The 14,025-nt window shown below is 39.8% G+C and overlaps 1 protein-coding gene across 2 annotated transcripts in view; it reads right to left on the reverse strand.

The window, feature by feature from the left end:
• The window catches only part of COL8A1 (collagen type VIII alpha 1 chain), a 143,704-nt gene extending 129,987 nt beyond the window's left edge, over window positions 1-13,717 (reverse strand). For both annotated transcript variants that reach the window (XM_045540412.1, XM_045540411.1), the window contains exon 1: window positions 13,572-13,717. The gene's annotated coding sequence lies outside the window, so the exon portion shown is untranslated. The remainder of the gene's footprint in view (window positions 1-13,571) is intronic.
• Window positions 13,718-14,025: the final 308 nt, after the last annotated feature.

Below are 14,025 nucleotides of genomic sequence, written 5' to 3' on the forward strand. Positions count from 1 at the left end.
TGGAACCTTTTCTGGATGTAATAGTTAAGGCTCAGCCTGGATTGGTAGAAAGAACAGGACTTCAGGGATGGGATGATCCAGGTTTATATTCCAGCCTCAACGCTTACTACTTAATGATGTCAAGCAGTCTACTTAATCTCTCTAAGCCTCCACTGCCTCATGTGTAAAATGTAGATAAAATCCTTCCCAACCTAATCCAAATGAAGAAATCTACATAAAATAAATGTAGTGAACTGTAAGTTTCTTTACAAAGGTTAATTATTATCATCACTATTTATAGATTATATTCATGTTTAAAAGTTCCCAAGTTAAGATCCTTACTAACACTCTTTTGCTGATGTGGTGACAATAAATTCTATTTCATAAATGTGAGATGCCAAGCATCTCCAGTGTACTTGCTCTGTTGAAAAGGAGTCATGAATTCTTTCTTTAGTCACTGGCTCATGTCTGCAGAGGAGAATTTTATTTATATGTATTCAAATGTGATTTCAACACATGGTGATTCTTTTATGGCTAAATATAAAAAATTTACAAGTGAAATGTTATTGCTATCTTTACCATTCACTCTAGAGCTTGCTTATGCTACAATTTGTAAACATTTTACAAGCCAGGGGAAAAGGCGCACCCATAATTATTTCTCGATGTTATCTGGCTCATGACAGCAGGACAAATTCTTTTATTTTATTATTTTAGAAAAAGGTTTCATTGAAGGTTTTTCCAGTCACTCCAAATAAATTTAGCTGTGAATGGAAAAGATACAGCTGATTGCCCTGGCTCCTTGAGTGGCTCTTCTGCCCTCGTCCTGCTCTTTGCTGAGTCAGAAGGAAGGCATGTAGGGTGACCGACCTCTGAAATCATTAAACATCTCTGTAAACTGTTGCTGTTGGAGATTCACTCTGGTTTATTTTCTGAAGGCTTACTAATAAGTCAGAATCTAATCTGCAGCCAGACTGTTTGATCACTTTGCTCCTGGCTTTGCCAGGCACAGGATTTTATTGCATGGTTGGCCTGTTGGCATGATGATTCCTGAAGGACCGTCAGTAAGCCAGGAAGTGCCAGGGGCACATCATTGCCAAATTCCAAGGACATGCTACCTCCCCTGACCTGCTGGTAGAGGGTTTAGCCTTCTTATGGTGCTTCAGGTTGTTCACTGGAGAACACAGAAATAGAGACAAAAATTTCTCATCTCATTTTGTTTGTATGGTGATAAAGAATCCAGGTAGTGATGTGGTGCCATTCGAGGGATTTTAAGCCATTAAAATAAAGAAAAAATAAGGCAGATATCATTTGTACAATATTTATTAAAATTATAGATATACGGGAGAGGACATCTTTAATTTAACAGTTAGAGGGGCAGACCCAGTAGTCAAGCAATGCATTGATCACAACATTTAATGAACATTACTGTGGTCATAGAATTCACTGGGGATACCAAAAAGTGTATCTTATTCAATTTTTCAGTAGTTTATATTCTTACCAGGAGATACAAGCCATGGAGCACAACAAATTAAATATTCTATGTGGTCCAATACAGTAGTGGCTAGCTACATGTGGCTATTTAATTTTAAATTTAAAAAGATTAAAATAAAATTTAAAAAATTCAGTACCTCAGTTGCACTAGCCACATTTAAAGTACTTAGTAGCCATATGTGATGGGTGGCTATCATATTAATATTAAACAGCTCAGATATAGAAGATTTCCATCATTGCCAAAAGTTCTATTGCAAAACCCCAACTTACTCAACACAGTGTATAGGCAACACATTACTGACATTCATAGTAACCACTTGTCAGTGGAGAATAAGGAAGAATCAATGCAGGTTGCAATATTTAGGAAGGCTTTACTAGGACCTTGAAATTATGGTTATTTGGACAAGTGAAAAGGAGAATGGGGGACATTTTTGGTAGAGAAAAGAAAAAGGAATGTTTGGGGGAATAATAGCCCACTGGGGAAATTCCTGTTGTAAACTTAAGGGAATTGAAGATGAAAAGGGTTGGGGTGACATAGATTGAAAGATGACTGTCAAGCTAAGGTGTTTGTTCTATATTTCATAATGTCATTGAATAGTTTTGAGCAGGGTACTAACAGTTCTAGGACAATGGCCACCCACCAAATAACTTTTCTTTGTGCAATTTGGTAATAGAAGGTCAAAATTTATAATAATATTAGCAAACCAGTGGGAGTTCATCTTGTGCACCATGGTTAGCTCTAGAGTTGAGTCAAAGCCCAGTAACACTGTGTGTGTGTGTGAGAGAGAGAGAGAGAGAGAGAGAGAGAGCGAGAGCGAGAGAGCATGAGCATGTATATTTATGCTATGGGAGAAGGAGGGGAGATATGGAAGCTCAGTTCTTGGTTCTCTCAGAAAACCATAGGGAAGATTGGAATCAGTTATTTATTTCATGAAGCTCTAGAAAAATCAGGGTATTATAAATTTTATTTGAACTTTTCTTCTTTCTAAAATGTGTATTTTAATGAAGGAACATTTTAGGATGGAAAGAAGATTCCACCATGTCTGGAAAATACCCTTATTATATGAAGTCTTCAAGAATGAACTTAAGGCAAATTGCATCTTCTTAGCAAAATGCATGGGATAGAGAAAAGCATATTTAGAGCCTTCTCATTCACCATGACCCATTTTATTTCCCCATTCCTATTTTTTATTTCTTCCTTTTTACATTTATTAAATTTCTATTATGTGCCAAACGCTGAAGGAACAGAGATAAACACCCTTTATGAAGAGCTTATAGACATATATGGAGACGTGTATAGATACATGAATCAAGCCGAGACCATTACAGAGTGGAGACCACCATGACAAGGCTGTGCATAGAGTACGAGAGAGCCCGGAGGAGGTGCATGGGGCAGCCTGGGGCAGGCTGGCTGCGGCGTGTCTTCCCAGAGGAGAAGACATGATCTGAATCTCAAATACTTGATCTGAATCTTAGAAGAGTATAAATTAATCCAGTAGATTATGTGGGGAATACTACATGCAGAGAGGGAAGATCAAGCACAAAACCAAAAAAGTACAGCAGAATGTGAGCATGGGGAAAGAGCTAGGCTTTGTTTCTTTCCTCTTTTGTCTTTGGTATATCACAAAGGAAGGGCTCGAGGTATACTTATTTCTATGTACACACTCACTGCAGGCTAAGCAGCAGGTGTAGACAACATAGACATCTGCCTAGGTGACTCACATGGCTTGGAGGAATCATTTAAGTTGTCTTGACTCTCAGCATCTGGCTATGGATTACAGCAACAATAAAGCCAAAAAGAATGATCTGGGGAGCCAGATTCAAGTTTGTTTAATGTACCAAAGTGCCTTTGTTCTAGCCCGTTTCTCCTGTAATCATGGGAATTTCTACTGCCTTAAGAATGACATGCTGGCTGTCATTCTCTTTACCAGATTGGCGCCAAGCAGCTTATGATCATCTCTTGGGGAGAGTTTATGGACAAACCTTAGCTCTTAAAAATTACCCCAGGGAGAAATAAATGATGGCTTTTTTATTTTTTGCTTTTCTAATTACATAGGCCTTACTTTTTTGGCTCTGAAATGACAGCCAAAAAGAAAAGAAATACAAAGAAATACAAAAAAGCAAAAGAAATTAAAATCACAGTATTAAACAAGAAACAGAGCCAGTCAGCAGTGTCTAGGAACAGAGCCACTGGAATTCTCTCACTTTCTTTATGAGTCAGAGGCGTTGTCACAGGGAGTTGATGTTTTTTCTTCCTTTTATGATAGGACAAGATGTCATGAGAGGCAGCACGGAGGAGCAAGAAGACGATGGACTTTGGAGTGTGACCTGGATGGAGATACTCGCTCTGTGGCTTCCTAGCTGTGTGGCCATAGGCAAGTTGCTTGACTGAGTGGAGGCTCAGTTTTTCTTACCATTAAAGTGGTAATGATAATACCCTGTTTGTAGGGTTGGTATGAGGAATAGATTAGGCACTTAATAAATATTATCTATTATCATAACTACTAATGATGTGTTTGAGTTTCTTACTTCTCCCTTGGATGACTATGAGCTACTTATTGTCTTAAAGGACAAGATAACCAACTTTGCCCCTTTTGGGATACTGGCCTCTGGGCAATAACTTTGTGAAGAGGAAACAGAATTCCCACAATAAGGCCCAAAGAGAAATAGTAAAGTTTATAGGGTGGAAGGTCTGAGTATCATAAATAAACTAAATAATCTCTGATATAGTAAGTTATACCAGAAGATGAGTGTGTTCCCATTATAGAAATTTGCTCCCTATTGATGTTGAGAAAGCAAATGCTCAAAGATATTTGGCCAATGATCTTGGTTAAATAGTGATGGTAAAAATAAAACAGAATTATCAGCTCAGAGATTGATGAGCTAGTTCACAGAATTATTTAGGCTCCTTGTTGATTGAATTTATTGCTCGTTGTTGGTCACTTCTGTGTTTATAACACAATATCCAGAGAATGGGGAGGAAGAGGGAATAAAGAGAGAATTTCAATCTGTCCAATGTTCTAAAGATCTTTTTGGGAGAAATGAAGGTTGAAGATGAAGGAGAGAGAGAGAGAGAAACAGAGAAACTTAAATAATAATTCTGCATTCCTGCTATTATTATTATTATTGTTATAGAGAGCTGAACCATAGATACAAGGCATGTTTGTCTGTTTCTTTTGTTTCTTTTTTACCTGGGTTTAGAAATATGCCACACTGGCTTATTTTATGGTTTGACACAGCACATATCCTATAGTGTCAGTGCATATTACATAACTAGCAACACTGAAAATACCAAGAGATCTTGAAAAAATGAGGTAGAAAGTGTTCCCAAACTGTTCCATAGAATACCAATCCTGAAAGATGCTCTCAGGTATGAGAGATCTGTCATCACACAGGTTCAGGGAACTTTATTATAACATCTTTGAAGAATGAAAATGTACATAGGCTATTAAGGCCTCTGTGAAGTCTTGCAGTGAATAAAATTGTTTAATATTGTTTTATTGAGTGTTTCTAAAACTTATTTGAACACAGAATCTTTTTCTGTATAAACACCTACTAATCCCAGGGAGTAGTGTTTCAAAATGCACTTTGGAAAATGCTAAAGAAGGGGAATGAAGAGATTTTACACAATAGTCATTATTAAAAAAGTCATCTTTCTCTAGTTAAAACAGAATTTTAGATCACAAACCATTTTTAGTGTGTGAGAAATTCCCCTTTGGCTGGTGTCAAAATATGGATTGGTAAGCATATAGGCCTTTTGAGACTCCTTAAGCCATGATTTAATTATTGTTTCTTTTTCCCTTTCCACTTACCCTTGACCTTGCCTGGCCTTTTGAGACATGTGCGATTGACCTACATTCTCAGAAAGAAGAATGCTTTTGCTACATCTTGGAAGGTTATGTGCCTATTTGAAATTTTATCCCATTTTGGTTCTGTATAAATACCATGAGCCATTCCCAGGTGTTGTAACTATAATGCATTTACCATACTAAATAAATAACCATAACAATGCATGCTTAAGTAGTATCATTCTGTAAAATGCTTGGCAAGACCTCCTGCATCTCTAAATGGTAAAGAGAGTGGTTACTTGAGAATTGTTCTTCTTCTCCCTCACCCCAGAGAGAGTCAAGGTGTTTTTCAGATTAAAAAACTGAAGATTTTCTCGAGGATTCCTGAGTCATATACATGCCAACTCCATAGCTTCATCTCTATTGACAGAAGAAATAGCCTTAGAGAGAGGATTGTTCTGTTTTGCTGTGAATGTCATAAGTTTTGCAAAGCAGGCAGCCCTTCTCTGGTGTGCCAAGGATTTTTTTTTTTTTTTTTTTGTGGTCCTAATTGATCTCTCTCCCCCAAAGAGTTCTGAATTATGCAAGTGTCTCAAGTCTTAACAAGCCATCCCAACACAGCTGTGCAATGGAAACGTTTGATGGAAAGGTATTCACTTAGGTCCAGGCAAGGTCCTGGTTGCTCCCTGGAGAGATGCAGGGGAACAGGTTCTGGGCCATTTGGGATGGAGAAGCCTGTCTGGCCCATTTCTGTCTTCTCTCACACAGCTCCCTTTCCCTTCTCCTGCTGACAGGGTGGGTCTGGTGGCAGCAGATAGTCCTCAGTCTTTGCACTTGTCTCTTGCTGACCCTCAGCTGCCAGGATTTGTTTATTACTGAATTGAGCATTTAGATTTTGGTCTTGGCTGGTGGTGGCCCTGGAAAGAACATTTTCTACGATTGCTTTGGTTTGTTTTCAAATAAACTTCTACAAGCCTGGACATTTCTGGCATTGCTAAAATGTGGGTGATTTATTCTTAAGGGCTTAAATTAGGATTTTTTTTAAAAAGGAAAACTAACAATGTGATGTACTACAATGGTACATCTCAGCACTGGTCGCAAAGGACACTTTCCTCTGCCTTTAATCAGAAAAATTCGCATCTGCAGGCCCCCTCTAGGAACAGGTTAGTTTCCTACTGAGACACTCAGCTCCCTGGCTCCCTCTACTGGTGAACGCGCTCCCTCCCCACACATTTGGGCAGCAGGGGATTGGAATCAACTGGGGGCTGGAGGAGGGACTAGACATGCTTTTCAACTGGAATTGTGGGTTCAATAGTGTATTTTTGCTGCAGATCCACTTTCTTCCCTCATTCTTCCGTCCTCAACAATCTTGGCCACCTAACTCACAAATTCTTAGCCCTTACCCAGTGCCTCTCTTCGTGTCCTTGGCCTTATGTCCGCGTTTTAACAAGAGGCCACTTATTTGGATTGATAGCACTGATGAACACTGTGACTCTTGGACTTTAAGTCTGGGCATTCGCTAAGTAGAGATATTGAAAGAAATAGAATAATATATAGCCGTCATTTTGAATTTAAGAACCAAGTTTAGGTTTATCACAAAGTGTACACGGCGTGATAGTTGGAGGAACCTATTAAAGGGGATGATGGCTGGACAATGTGCCCCACCTGCCTCATCACAAACAATGCTCTTCAGCCAACTCTTAAGATTCCAAGTCCTTCTGCTGAACTGAATGCAGCTGCCGGCTTAACCCCTTTGCTGCCGGGCAGTGAAAGTTCTGCATAAACCAGCCATAGTTGCCTTAGGACACCAAGCAAACCTCCATTACGGAGGTCATTGGCTCAAACTTCCAGAAAAACAGCTGTTTTATGGAAGTAGAGGGGACTGGAGAAGCTCCGCAGCAGGCTGGATACATGTTATTTCCTGGAGAAGCTGACAGCTGACACCCACACCCAGGCCTATTCAGTTAGAGTTGGAAAAGTAGCACTTGAAGTGATTAATTGTCTTTCGTCTCAGCACATGAAATGATCCAATGCCCAAATATCCTATGATGTAAACACATCAATGGAAAGCTTAAGAGAAGCAGTCTTCAAGAAAGGCTTACTTAAAAGAATGTTTTAAAAATGATGCTTTAGCCATAGACTATGTTAATTTTAACTTACAATAAATCAATTTTAGAAACACAATTACTGTTTCAAAGATATGCAAACAATTGTCAGGCATGCTTTAGAGGAAAGTGAAGAAGCATCTGGAATAACATCTGTCTACTTATTCAGGGTAAATTGTTTCCAGAAATGATACAAGTGAATATCCTTTTCTACCTTCATCACTTTCCCTGGTAGAATAACTTTATGTATTACCAACCAATTATCGTGTTGTTATCTTAGCAGAGAACACTTCAATGACTTGACATCCACGAAGTTTGTATCCTGGGTCAGAGTCAAGTCCAAAAAGAGGTCAAATGAGGCTCTTTTCCCCGTAAAAGTCCTGTCTAGCGGTAAAAAGAGTTTTAATAGATGTAATGCTTATAAAGCTTTCACCTGTGTGATCTAGTCTTCAAATGGCGTTGTACTTAAAAGAAGGCTGACTCAAACAGGAATTTATCCCTCAAACATTTGAGAAGCTCTGGGCTCAGATGACCATATTAAAATATCTTCTAACACCTCAAAACTCTCTGGAGACCCTTTCTCTTGTGTTTCAGACAAATGAACTCTCTTAGGTGCCCCACCTGCCTCCACACTCTTGGTCCCTGATCCTTCCCGTGCCCCACAAACCCCGTCCGACAAATACATCTCATGCCTCAAGGTTTTCTCTGATTGTCCATTATGCATATTTTGCCCCTTTTCTCATCAAAGGAGGTTAAAGTTTTTGGGATCATTTTTCATTTTATTCACTTCCATTTGATGCAACACAATTTCAAAGGTTTTGTGGACTTGAATGCACAGGACCTCCAGATCATAGACATTCTCACTTTGTGTGACTCCCTTTAACCCCCTTCCTTGTAGCCCCTGAGAAGGTACAAGGTGGTTAAATTGGAAATATCTTGTCTGTTGGGTTGGAGAAGAGGAAGGTTATGCTGTAAATTGTCACGTAATACATTAATACATTTGTTCGGTCACATGAATATTGGAACTAGATCTTAAGGCTGCTGTAACAAAGTAATAAAATTGCTAGAACTCAGGTAAACGTCCCCGCCACCATGCAGGGGTTGGGAACCTGCAGCCTGAAGGCCACATGCGGCCCTCCAGATCCCCAAAGGTGGCCCTTTGACCGAATCCAAACTTCATAGAATAAATCCTTTTAATAAAGAGATTTGCCCTGTATAATTCGGATTCAGTCAAAAGGCCACACTCAAGGATCCAGAAGGCCACCTGAGTCTCCAAGGTGCAGGTTTCCCACCCCTGCTGAATACATTTGAGAATTGAGTCCCTAAAAGTCCCTACAGATTCCTTATAGGGACTTTTATGAGAGGAGTTCAGAAAAATGGATATTTTTTACTTAGCTTTTTCCCTCTGATTCATTCACCCACTCAACACTGATTTACCAAGCAGCTATTATATATGAAGTCTTGGAATGGAGATAAACATACAAGGTCCCTGTGACGGTGATGATCAGAGACTTCACTCTTCACAAGGGTTGGGATCAATGTTTCCTAGACATTTGGAGATAGAGGTATAGCTTTAGTCCAAACCTCTACCAAGCTACGGTTACGGAGAACCCTATATGTTGAGTTCCTACAGAATGCTCAGCATAGCTACAGATACCTTGGATTCACATTATATGGGGAGACACATTGTAGTTTTTCAAGATCAAGCACTCACTGGAGTTTGGCTACATGAATTCCAGCCTTGGTTGTGCTATGCCCCTCTGAGTGGCCTTGGAAAAGACATTCACCTTTCTGACCTTTCTCAGAAAATCGGCTCTAAGGTCTCTTCCAGCATTTATACTGCGTAATTCTCTAAATAGGTTTTTTAATTCCCAAGAAGTTAGAATAGGTACTGGATAAATAAAATGGCTTAGAAACCTCATCTCAGAGATTCTATTGGAGGCAAGTAGCAGTTTTCAGTTACCTTTCTTTTAGTATATAAATTAAGGTTTAGAAAAATGTGAAACTTTTTAATTTGATGGGGTTAAAATTTATATCCTATCTAAGAGAAGTATGAGGAGATTTTTGGTAATGAGAAAAGCCACAAGTATGAATGGTACTCCAGAAATGTGATCTGTAAGAACTGAAAAGAGATTTCTTTCAGTGAAAGAAGGAAGGAGGTGGCACAGAGGGACTATGGCTGCCTCTGCAAATCCTGACAAGGTTGTGTTGAAGGAGAGAAGGACCAGTTTTTGTTTTCCAGGAAGGATAATGGAAGTGAGCCCAGAATAAATAACGATCCTGACGGTGAATCATCAGGTGTGTTGTCATATTTTACATAATCAGCTACAGTTGTTGCTTTTGCTCTTATCCTGTCTTGAGGAGTTAGAATTCATTATTATTATTTTAGTTGATTACTCTGTGATCAGTTTTGGGGAACATTTTTTGTTTTATTCACTTCCGCTTGATCCAATACAATTTCAATGGCTTTGTGAATTTGAATACACGGGGCCTCCAGATTACAGACATTCTTACCTTGTGTGACTCTCTTTAACCCCCTTCCTGCAAATCTATTTGCTTGAGGAAAGACCAGAAAGAACTTCTTCCCTCAAACAGCAAACACAATTCCTAAAGCAATAGTGTAATCTCTGATTAGTTTCTGTTGGTGCTGAAATGTGTTAATTCTCTCTCACTCCCCACTCCTTATCTCTCTAGCAAAGGGAAGTTTAGGAGAGCTATAATTTAGCACCATGGGGTGTAAACTGCTGTTAATGACTGCCAGGTCACCGCAAGATCTTTTTCATTATCCTTAGCATTTTGTGAGCAGCTCACAAGTTGTGAGCAGATCCTTTTTTAAAAATGTATATTCCTAGATGCTTTAGGTATTTGGAGATCCTTTTCACACAAATCTAAAGGGAAAGATTCTCCAAATTCCAAAGGGCATTCATCTCCCCTTAATCTCCTTCTCTCCTGTCCTTTAGATTTTTTCACTCAATAGTTAGAATAGTGCACCTCTCACGAGATTGTACTCAAATCTCAAGATCTGTACTTTCTTTAAATTATGCGCATGCATGTTTATGGGAGACTGGCTGAAGAGAGCACAGCTGAAGCAGAAAGACCTGGTTCTCAGAGGATTACTTGGAGGACCAGAGGTTGGGAAATGTGGTTGTGTCAATCACTCTGTCAGTTTCCATACCAAGGCGGGTGACCTGGGTAAGAAGGAGTAAACTGCTGTTTCTAACTTCCAACTTGCAAATAAGCCCTCAGCATTATACCCTTCTGAAGACTTAGGGTTGGTTTTGTGGATGTGACCCCCTCATTAGTTAAGAATATGTTTTGAGGTTTTTATACTCATAATACAGCTTTTAAAATTATAACTGGCAAATTCCTGTGGGTTTTAATGTGGGGCAAACCTGAAATCATTTTGGTCTTTACAACTGAGCTGTTCTGTTCTGTTCTGTTAGAGAAGGAGGATTAAGGAGAAGGGCACAGTAGAGATGGATCTTAACTTATTAGTAGAAATACTCTCATTGATTAAAAAACAGCAAGCAAACAAAAAAACCAAGAGCAGACAGGGACTTTTGCTCTTTCCCATTCCTTTGTATTCCACATAAATGAGGGTAGTAGGAAGCTGTGTTTCCTAACAGAGATCCTAATCTTTCTCTTCTAGTGCACTTTTGTGATTCCACAGCTTCCCTCTCAATTTTCTATTCATCCGTCCTGCTCTCCTTGATTTTTATTTCACAAATGGAAATAAAATGGCATATGCTTTCTGATTGTGGAAAGGATACCATTTTGTAATTTTGACAACAGTAGAAAATCTAAAGTGCGTGTTTCCCTAGGCATAGCAGGCCCTCAAATCAGCAGAGCACCTTCCTTGTGTCTCTAGTGAAAGGGGCAGCCTCTCATTTTATCTTTTTTGGGAAACATTAAGGAGTTCTTCAAAGCCTGCAGCAATGGTGTTGGATAGGTATGGCCATGAACCTGATCCTAGGGCAGCTACATAACGACAAAAAGAGGAGACTCATCTTGGGTATGCACATCCTAGCAGAAGGGGAGACACTGGGATGACTACAGGATATCTCAACACTGGTTTTCCTAAAATCTTAAGAAAGGTGGTATTATCTCATCTGATATGTACCCTCTGGAGAAAGAATCGCTTTGACTCTGGGGGAGTTAGGTCATGAGCAATCTCAGATGATCTCACTCAGTTGAACTTGATGGCACATCGGGGAGGCAGTTACTGTTAAATGGTTCATAGCTGGTCCAGTGGGTTAATTGCCAGAAAAAGCAGAAGTAAACCCCTGGAGAACACTTTTCATCCCCAAACTTAGGAGTAACAGAGAACTCTTTTAAACTGGGAACATTTTTCCCCCTGAAAAGATAACTTCCCTGAAGGGGATCTGGTGAATAAAGCAGTGTATTTTCATCCTTGTGATGATGGGCGTGAGTCAGGAACTACCATAAAAGAAAAATGAACTTGGACGTACCACACACTTGGTTTGGCCTTGTCCCGTACCTGTGCTCCTGTCATGGTTGATTACCTGCTCACATCAGATATGAAACAACCAGTCCGCACTGTGGCGTTTTAAATATGCTCAGGTCACATATTATCTTGGTCAATACTAACTTTACATCATTTGCTTAAAGGAAACCACACTCGTTGCAATAATTTTTTCCAATGAAAAAAATTTAACATGACAGAAAACTTTATGTATAACTCTTGCATTTGAATAATAATGCATTCAATCTCCTCCATCCCAAATAGAACTTTGAAACATTTTTATTTCTTTTGATATGCAAAAGATGAGGAGAAATGATTTGGAAGACCTAAGTTAAATTTCTAATGATTGTCATTTCTTGAATAGAGGAGAATTTTTTATAGCTTCGATGAGTTTTTCCTTTTAACATGAAACAATATTAAAAAACTAAAAAAAAAAGTAAGAAAGGAAGAAAAAGTGAAACATTTCTCCTCTTATTTTGAGAACCTTAGGGGCTAAGATAGTGGTTTGGTTAACTGATTGGCAGCTTTGGTTTGCCTTTTCTAAGTGGTCTTGTGCAATTCCCCAGACGAAACATTTGAAGAGGGTTTTTCTCCCACAGGAGAGAGTTTCATTCCACACAGCCCACAGACCGCCATGGCAAACTTCATGGACCAAGTGTCTGGTTTTAGAGAAGTATTTGTGGAGTATGTTTTTCCTTTCACAGGTGCACAGCACTCGTTCTATCTCAGGAATAAGAAGACATATATTTATGTTCTTATATATGTCTAAAAATATATATATATTTTAAAGAGGGTAGCTTAAACCCTGGCTATCTCTGTGAGAACTGGATGCCAATCATAGGTTTTAATTTCCCAATGAGGGAAATTAAATTTAATCCTGGCAAGCAGGATTAAAACTTCCAAAGCCCTTCTAGCTGATCTTCCTTTATAACCATTCTGGTGTACACAGAAGTATTGTATAATCTGGCCTGTATTTTTCTCTTACTGTGAAACATATTGAAACGCTTTATGTTTAGATGTGTGTATAGAAATTCATGAAGTTCTTTTATACACTTTCTTAGCTCCAAAACAATTCTCATTTTAGGATGTCGTCAAAAGATAGCCTTGTGAGAGCACATTCTGCCCTAGCTTGTAAATTTGGATCTGTTCTTTCCTATCTCCCAGCCACCTGATTACTGTCCCTGTGCAAAGGGCACCCGTTCACATCATTTTTTCCAAGCGCTTAAACCTGGAAAGATATTTTTTAAAGGACTCACAGAAACTGTCTGGGGGGTTTGGAAAACATCACAAAATTGTTAGCAGACCTTTTGACTGTGCTATTTTTAGGAAGGTAATTGTGTTCTTTTAAAGTACATTTTTGACAATGGGACAAAGTTTCCCTTGCCCCCACTGATACGTGAAATATTTGCAATGAAAAACGTCAGTAAAACGCCCCAGACAGATACATTTTAACCTCAGCAACAGTCAGCAAAGGGAGGGGAAAAAGTGATTTCAAAAGAGAAAAGGTTTTCGCAATATTTATGCTGCTGTTTCTGCCCCAAAGGAGCTTTTATTTTACCGTTCAAACAGAAGTTTGTTTTCAAACCAGTTGCTAGTTAAATGAGCAGCTGATCGGGCATCCGTAGGAACCGGTTCTAACCAAACAGTAAGCGCACTGACCAGACATAACTTACTGCCCCGCAGCTGCCCCTGGCTGGTCAGCTGCCTGCAGAAGTGTTACCTTACCTTGAGCACGTAAGATGCGGGAGAGAGGCTCGCGGGCTCCCACGGAGAGGACCGGGGAAGTGCTCTGATCCGCTGCTGGTAACATGCACTTGGCTTTTATGGGCAGGTGGGAGGAGCTGCTCCTCATAGTAGGTGGGCAGGGAAGGAGCGGCGGGCGGGCGGGCAGCCTCGGGAGGAGCCGGACACTCTTCTCTGGGGAGGGGCGGAGAGGGCAGAGCCCGCGAGAGGGAGGAGAGACAGGGAAGGGGAGGGGGGTGACAGCGGAGGAAGGAGTGGAAACGCGAGAGGGAGGGAGAAGGAGAGAAAAGAGAGAACCAGAGAAACAGAGAAAGAGATCTAGACTGCAGATGGGGAAAGGTTGGGGGGGGATGAATAGGAGAGAGAGAGGCGCAAGATACAGGAGGAAAGGAGAGTTGGGTTGTTTTCTGGTTTTGCATGACTTGGTTTTTTTGCG

Source organism: Lemur catta, chromosome 1 (assembly GCF_020740605.2).
Source record: "Lemur catta isolate mLemCat1 chromosome 1, mLemCat1.pri, whole genome shotgun sequence".
In the NCBI taxonomy this organism is placed as follows: Eukaryota; Metazoa; Chordata; class Mammalia; order Primates; family Lemuridae; genus Lemur; species Lemur catta.